Below are 8,681 nucleotides of genomic sequence, written 5' to 3'. Positions count from 1 at the left end.
GCACTTACCTGTGCGTTTAGGTGTGGGGACCATCATGCCCACTGGGGAGCAGCCACGGGGCCCCAGAGAGAGAGGGCCCCACGCGGCAGTTCAGAGGCCGAGAGGGGAGGTCTGACTCCAGCACACCTGGTTCACGCCCCGCCTCCCCGCCCCAGGCGCCTGAGACACACACGCAGGGTTAGACGTCTCCTGTCTGCCCAGAACGCCGAGGTCTGGCCTCAGGACACCCGATCGATTAGTGCTCATCTGCCCCTAGGTGGTCACAAAGGAAGGACAGCACTAATAGCACCTCACCGGGTTAACAGGAGTTAGTACATGCAAAGTACGCACTGTCCTAGCCCATGAATGCTCCCTCAGCAGGCCTTTCCCCACTGAGAAAGCAATTTAAGGCCAATGACAGCTGGATGGTAATAGAGACTCCCTTTCCTGTAAGTAGAAAGAGTGCGCATTCTTTCTCAGTTCGAGTCACTGCAGGTGAACTGTGTGGAGGCTTCGCCCTCAAAGAGAACGTGGGTGCAAATCCCAGCTCCACGAGGTACACCTGTGGCCAACTGGAGACTCGTTCTAGCGCTTTCCTCCCTCGTCCCAGGGGTGGCGTACTTCCTGCTTCTCACACGGGGCGTGGCCAGGTGACTTGCTCTGCTGTCAGCAGGTGTGGAGCCGGCAATGTGATGGAAGCCCGAGATGTGATGGAAGCGCACAGCAGGCCTGCCCTCCCCGCGAGGAGAACGTGCCCCTGCTTCCTGCTGGCTGGTCCGGGGACGGTGACGGTGGAAAGCGCCTCACAGAAATTATATCTTTAATTCCTGCCACTATCTTAGGAGAGGGTCTTGCCATCCCGTTTTGCAGATGAAGAAACGGAGGCCCCCACCCCAATCGTCCTGTTGGACGGCGGCACCAGGACCCTTGCCTCTTGTCTGAGATCAGAGCTTGGGATTTGAGCTTCTCCCCAGACAAGAGTTTGTCTCGGAACCACACTCCCCAGGACAAAACCCATCCCCTCCAGGAGGCATGAAGGTTCCACATGTCCCCGCTGAGGCGGGGAACCAGACTCAGGAAAACATTTTCCCCAGTGAATCTTCCTAGGTGGTTGTGTCTGGAGTGGAAGGACTGCCATTGGGAGGTTGAAAAGTTGACAGGTGATGGGCGAGCATTTCACAGAAGGGGCTGCGGTCTTTACAGATGCCGCCCTCAGCTCTGCAGAGAGGAGGGTGGTGCTTGCAATGGAGAGAGGGGGCGTGGAGAGGCATCCTGGGTCAGATTCCTCGCCAGGCCAGCCAGCTTCTCCCCAGTGTGTGAGTCCGATGACACTCAGAGCCTTTGGGGTTGGCAGTGGGGGGCAGGGGGGAGGAGAGTGTAAGGGGGTGGGGGACAGTGAGCCAAGTCAGGACGAGGCTGAGAACAGAGACCCCACTGCCGCCACCACCTGCTTCTTCACACCACGAGGAGCTCGGAGAGTTGGAACTACTTCAGGGGAAAGTTGCTTCTCATGTGAAATTTGTTTCTCACATGAACAGCCTCAGGGACCCTGACGTGCCACAGACCTCCTCCTGCTCCATTCCACTGGGACCCAGCAGGCCGGGACTGCCACTCGCATTTAGTGACGGCGAAACCCAGGCTCAGTGAGATTAAACGCCTCGACCAAGGTCGCTCTGCTGAGAATCGCATCCAGGTTGTGTGACTGCGGGCCATGCTCTGTGGGGAAAGCTCGACCCAGCTCTTGCCTCTGCCCTGGCTACAGGCATAAATCATCTGCGGGGCTCCTGGCCCATCTTCTGTTGGGATGTGTTCATTCAAATGAATAAAACGATGCTTTATCTGGCATCAGGGAAGGTGGTATTCCACCTTCAAGTCAACTTGCTAAGCTTACCTCTTGAGGCATTTCCATTCTGTCATTGTCAATGGTTTGAGGTGAAAACGACTCTCAAATGCATGTTGCCTTGTTGAAGGGCATACATAGTTCCGTCTTCCCTGGAGGACTCTGGGAACTGTGGTGAAGGCGACACGGGTGTCCCCCTGGACTCCTGACATGTACTGGACTATTCACTCTGCACTCAAGGGCCCCCGTTTCCAGCTCCGTGGGATGCTTTTCAGCCTCAACCCCCTCCCCCCTTACAGTATCCTCTGGAAGGCCAGCTGCTGTCAGAGCCGTCCCCACGCCCCGCACTGCTGTAGGCGAGGAGACGACGAGACGGCCAGACCTTTTATGTGTGCGTGAATATGCGTTAAACACTTGGGCGGTGGCTGATGGACCTTCTGCGGGGACTCTGTGACGTTGACACTGTTATTGCTCCTCTGTGTCTTGTCTGCTTTCGTCCCACCTCCCAAAAGTTGTGTTCCAGACATTTGAGCTGCTGCATGGACCACAGCCAGCTAAGCGATGGTTTGCACAGGATGGAGTCATAGGAGGAAGATCTGCTGGCTGGAGGCGAGCAGAAAAAATAAAGTTCATGCATCGAAGGCTAGTTAAGAACCTGCGCGTAAATGTAACTAGCAGCTTTAGTGGTAACGGCCCCAAACTACAAGCAGCCAGATGTCCTTCAGCTGGTAAGTGGATAACAAACGGGGGCACATCCACCGCGTGGAATACTACGTAGCAACAAAAGGGAACGCATTATTGAAAAGTACCCCTTGGATGCACTGCAAGAGCATTAGCTGAGTGGAAACACACACACACACACACACACACACACACACACACACACACACACACGAAAGAGCAGTCCCTAAAAGGATGCATACTGATTTCATGTATGTAACACACCCGAATGAGAGAATGGTGGTAAGAGGCGGCTGCGGCCGTGGAGGCGGAAACAGGGAGCTCTTGCCCTGACCGTGGCAGTAGCTACGCGAATCTATACAGAACCATCCACACACACAAAACAGAGAGAGAGAGAGAGAGAGAGAGAGAGAGAGAGAGTGCACAGAGAAAGGGGTGAAGCCCGAGTAGGGCCTGCAGTTGAGTTGATAATAATGTACAGACATCCACTTCCTGGTCTCGATAACGGTCCTCTGGGTAAGTCAGACGCTATCATTGGAGGAAGCCGGGAGAGGGTAGGAAGGAACTCTGTACACTATTTTTGCAACTTCTATGTGAGTGTAAAATTACTTCAAAATAAAAAGTTAAATTTCTTTTTTTTTTTAAGTCTGTGTAAGAAATCCACTTGAAACCATTTCTGACTTACCTTGTGTTCTCATGATCTCTGCCATCTTTCCCTCCAATTGTCAGTTTTCCGTGTATGTATAACGTTGCAATATGATTTCATATGCCTTTAACATCATCCCCGCCCCGGAGTTCTCTTTTCTGTTTTTTCCCCATTATTGTTTTAATTATAAAAATAATTGTTATTCATCATGACTTTATCTGAAGTCTTTCATTTACTTAAACCAGGGACCCAGATTTACAGCACCTCAGGGGAGGCCAGGATGGCGGGGGGGGGGGGGAGGGCGCTGGCAGGAATGCAGACACTGGCCTGTGGTGTCCATAGGCAGTTCTGCGCTGTTTTTCCCGCCGCTTCCCCAGGGCCTAGCACAGCGTCTGAAACGCTCAGTACACATTTGTTGCGCGCATGTCAGCGGGCCCAGAAGGGTGTGTCCATGGACCATAAGATATGCAAGTGTCCTTTTCCTGGATCCTACCAACTATATGTGAACACAGTTTTATGGAAAGAGAAAGAGGGGAAGGGAGGGAGGAGGGAGAGGTCAAGGGACAGGGAGGATGGGGGGAGAGGAGGGTATTTATTGTAATGCAGATGCTTCCATAGGCCTCTCCCCAGACAACCCCAATCCGATTCCTGGGACACACTGCCTCCCCCCCACCCCACCCCCACCCCCGCCCGCTGTCAACTCCAAGTTTCAGCTGAAGACTTCACTTTCCTGGGGAAACCTGTTTGTACCCCTTCCTCCTAGACTAGGGCGGATCATGTCCCTCCTCCACTCCTGAGCCCACCTTTCCCAGACTCACAAATCGTCTCACTCAGACTTCCCAGGGGCTCCACGGTGGCAAGTTCCTCTGGGACAGTCCCTGGGCTGGGCTGCTCTCAGGACACACCGCAGTCACCGCCTGTGGACTCCCGGTAAAGGCTGGTGTGGCCTGTCACCACGTGTTGGAGGGCAGTGATGTCTACACCCTCAGTATACATGTTTATGCAGCCCCTCCTCGTGCAGGGGGGGAGGGGTGGCGGGCAGGGACACTCTCCATGAGCCAGACCCTTTGCTTTCTTTAACTCATCTGCTCCTCACGTGTGTCCCAAGAGGCAGGCGATGTATCTGGTTTCCAGGTAAGAAAATGGAGGTTCAGAGAGGTTGTGCAAGTTCTCAAGGGCACACAGCTTGTGTGGAGAGGCCCTTCTTGAACCCACCTTCCTGCTGTCGCCTACCTTTCCCAGGAGAGCTCCTTGCTCTGGGTGCATCACAGAGAGTTGCAAATTGCGGCATATGGAGCAAAACCAGGTGGAACATTTAAAGTCAGATCTATATAGGAAACTCTGGGTCACTCATTGAAGTCTGATTTGTCTGTTCCAAGAAAAGGGCCTGTGTCACGTTGGGTCATACGTCACGAACTGAGTCCCGGACAGATGTGGGGCACTTTCCCAGGTGTTTCTGAGAGAAGAGCACCAGCTTTTAGGATGTGTTGCAGACCTGGCACATCTGAGGGAACATCAGCAATGAGGTGGGTAGACCAGACCTTTCCAGGGGTGAGGGCAGCAGGGGGGGAATGGGGTGATCTGTAGGAACACCAGGAAGTTTCATGGCAGGTGCTAATGGTGACTCACCATTGCCACCTACTTGGAATTTTGTCCAAAGTCAACTGCATTCTGGGAAAAGCACTTAACCACATCTCTCAGAAGGAGGCTTGGCGCCAGCATGTCCCACCTCCAAACCTGGTTGTTATTTGCTTCAGAAACCATCCTCCTGGGCCCTTAGGGCCACCTCCTGGCCTGGACACCTCACCAGGCCTGACTTCTTTGCATGGACTCGGAGGACATCCGAATCTACTGTGGGTTAAAAGCCACTTTGCCTGCATTGCATCTGCCTCTGAGTGACAGCTATGGCTTCAAGCAACTCTCCTTCTTGACTGAAAAAGTCCTTCAAGACGTGGCCACTGAACTTCACACACTACAGAGTTGAATAATATTGTGGTCACTTCTCTAAGGAATCCAGTGCTAATAAAGTAAGGTAGAAGGAATTAGAACCAGAAAGCATCCCACATACTATGAGCAAGTTTGTTTCATGAAACTTCTGTGTGTGTGTGTGTGTGTGCGTGTGTGTGTGTGTGTGTGTGTGTCCAGGGTGTGGCGCAGGTAGCTGGCTCCTCCTATTGCATAGCTGGGTCCCTAGAGTGGTCTCCTGGGTGACTGGCTTCTGCTAATGTGGTTGAAAGTGACATTTACTTTTGGGTCAAGGTGGCTGGGTCCCTGAATCACCACATGGAGGAGAGCCACCCACAAACCAGGAGACCTCGCACTGCAGGTGTGTGAGAAATGAACTTCCCTTGTTAAGCCACTAAGTCTTGGGACCTGTGAATTATAGCACTGAGAAATGTATTTCTTAACGTGGGTATGGTCAAAGTTTGAAAAAAGCACCTGATCTAATCTAACCATCTTGTTTTTTAGATGGAGAAACCGAGTGTCAAAGAGGGTGAGGGGCTCCCCAAAGTCTCCTGAATGAGCTGGGGCCAAACCCTGCCTGAGCAGGAGGGCCAAGGCCGTGAGGTCTTGGCAGGCTTTGTGCACAGAGACGGGGCAGAGATGACCGCCGGGCTGCGGACGCGTGGTCCAGTGCTCCTCCGACCTCCGCACGCACCTCGGGCGTAGATCTGACATCGGCTCTGCTGGGGGGCCTCCACCCACAGCTGGGGCAGGAAGGGTGACCTCCTCCTGGCCCTGCTGAACCAGCTCTCACCTGCCCCGCTCGGCTCTGTGGTTAACATCTCTGCAGCACCCCTCCAGCCTTCCTCTGAAAGTCTGAGTTTCTCTGAATTCTCTGAGGCATCGGATTCTGAGAAGCCAGCAGCAGCCTTGCCCATGCCACAGGAGCCCTCGGTGAGCCACACGCCCACAGGCGCACACCCAGGGACCCAGCCTCCGTGCTTGCTGCAGTGGGTTTGGCCCTGGAGTCTTCCAGCTGAGGCCCCGGACACCGGAGGCCCCGTGATAAACCGTCCCAACCGTGTTCTCTGTGTTCCCGACCCACACGGCCCCTGAGCATAGTGATTGCTTGTGCCACCACGTTGTGGGCAATTTGAAGTGCAGCCCCAGTAACTGGCACCGTGGGCCGCGTGAAATCTAACAGTAGGACCTCCGACAGCGGTGCCATGGCCGAGGGGGCAGGTGGAACCTCCCCAGAGCAGCCTGGCCACTGAAGGCGGCGTTCACCAGGTGCAAGTCGGAGAGCGGCGAGGGCGCTTGGGACAGAGGACACAGGCTGGGCGCTGCCTTGAGCTGGGAAAGGGACCAGCAGGAGGCGGCCAGGGGGGCTGGGGCACAGCCCTGTGGGGTTGGCATGGGGCGGTCCAGGGAGCCTCCCTCCATCTGAGGACTCGGAGGACGGCCCTTGGTCAGATCTGCTTCCTGATGGGGTGGGACGGGCGGTCAGAGGAGCGGGGCCACTGGCCAGGCCCACGTGGGGACGAGGCCTCCGCTGTGGTGGGAAGTGGGGAAAGGGTCTGTCCAGCTGTGGGACGAGGACCGGAGGCTGTGTGGGGACCAGTGGTGTCTGGACAGCTGGATGGATGCGGGCCCGGGGTCAGAGGTCGAGGGGCAGGAGGTGGGGATTCCGTGCTGAGGGGAGCACGTCGCTGGAAGGGCTGTGGACGGTGCCCTCCTCTTTGTGGCTTGGCCTTCGCCGGCTGTCCTTCCCCTGGAGGAGCCCAGGGGAGGGAGGGGGCATCCCCTGCGGCCGTCACCCCTGCGGTGGTGCCTGGTGACATATCCCTCCATTCCGAGTCTGAGGTCAGGCCCGGGAAGCCTCTGGGGTGCCCCCGCTGGGCACGCTTTCTGGCTGGCCCTGAATGACGGGCGGCACCGAGGCCTTAGTGCGGGGCCGGCCCGTCACAGCCCGCGCCCGCGGGACAGGCAGCTGGCTGGGCCGCACTCAGACGCCAGCATCCGAGGAGCAGGAGGTGGAGCCCTCACTTCGCCGCAGGGAGGCCTGGCTGACCCCCCGGCGCTGCCCACCAGGCTCACCTCTGGGCCTCGGGGCCTCCCAGGCTGCAGGGAGGACTCCCTCTGGGCTCGCTTTGAGTTTAAACCCTTTCATGGCTCTTTCCATCCTTTCCTGGCAAATCGAGGGGCATTTGCACCACGTAGCCTCCCTCTGAGGGGTTCCGCTGGATCTGCTGAAGGAACAAGTGAACCAACGTTGGACGAATTCTCTGGGCGACCCCCGCCATCCCCCCCGTCCCCCCCGCCCCGTCCCTCCTCACCAGCAGGCGTGCCTCTCAGAGAGCAGACATCTCGGGTGCCGTGCACATCCTTGCTGGCTGTGAGACCAGTTACAGGGAAACGAAGCCGCCCACAGCTCCTCCAACCGCACCATCAGATCCTCCCCTGTAGGAGCTGGCCACGCGGGGGCCTGGGAACAAGCCGGGCCGGTCACACCTCCCTCTGCTGACCAGGGGCCAGGGCGGAGGTGTCAGTGCGAGTGCCAGCCCTGAGAGACCCCAGCGTGGCTGTGAGGTGGGGGGAGGGCAGAGCAGTAGCAGGTGGGGAAGGGAGCCAGGGGAGGCAAGGTCAGCCGTGGTCGGAGCTGCTCCCAGAGGTGTCATTCCCGCCACTTCCTGGCAGCGGAGCAGCTTTCTGGGGCTGGTGGGGGATGGGGGTGGGGTCTCAGGTAGAGGCTCCGGGAGGGTGGCCCGAGGTGTCTTCTCAAGGCACACAGGCTTGTACAGGCCTCTGCTCCCGGCCTGTGCCAGTGGGGTGTGCCCATGTGGGCACCGGTCAGGGAAGCAGCACGAGCCATCAGAGACGTGTGCCGGCTCCGCCTTTCCATGGCAGAGCCTCTGGTTAAGAAAGTCCCTTGGGGTGGGGGTGGGGTGACCCATGGGAGGGCAGGCCCCTGGGCTGGGCCTGGGACAGAGGCCCGTTAGGGATGGGCCCGAGCACAGCTTCTGTGGAAGGAGCCGCTGGCTCCCCGGCTCTGCGGAAGCTGCCAGGCTGCCCCGTACCTTCCCAGTTTGTCACGTATGGCCTGGAGTGCACCAGCCTCCCCCCCCCCTGCCGGCCTCTTTCCAAAACCCCCGTTAGTTGGTGTCAGTGAGGCCCACACCCAGGACAACCTTGGTGCTGAGGGGAGTGTGGGGAGGTGGAACCTGTCGGGCCACCCCCTAATGGCCTCTTGGACCAGCAGGCTGAGCAGAGCTGCTGCAGGGTGGGCCCCTGGGCTCCATGGCCAGGCCTCCGGGGCCCAGGTCAGTGGGAGGTGGGGCTGCACGGCCTCCGGGGCTCTCTGGGAGTGAGCATCACCTGTGACACTGTCCTGCCCTTCGCCACGTGTCTCTGCTCTGCGTGCTTTAAGCGAGTTGCCCTATTTAATCCTCAGCGCACCCTATGAAGTAGGCGATTTAGGATTAGCGTTTGCAGATCAAGAGGCTGGGGCCCCAGAGGTTAAGCAACTTGCCTCACTTGGAGAGAAAGGGATGGTAGCGCTGGGAGCGAGCCCGGAGTCAGGCCTGGGTACCC

Source organism: Eptesicus fuscus, chromosome 18 (genome assembly GCF_027574615.1).
Source record: "Eptesicus fuscus isolate TK198812 chromosome 18, DD_ASM_mEF_20220401, whole genome shotgun sequence".
Classification (NCBI taxonomy): domain Eukaryota; kingdom Metazoa; phylum Chordata; class Mammalia; order Chiroptera; family Vespertilionidae; genus Eptesicus; species Eptesicus fuscus.
This window is presented reverse-complemented; position numbering follows the sequence as displayed.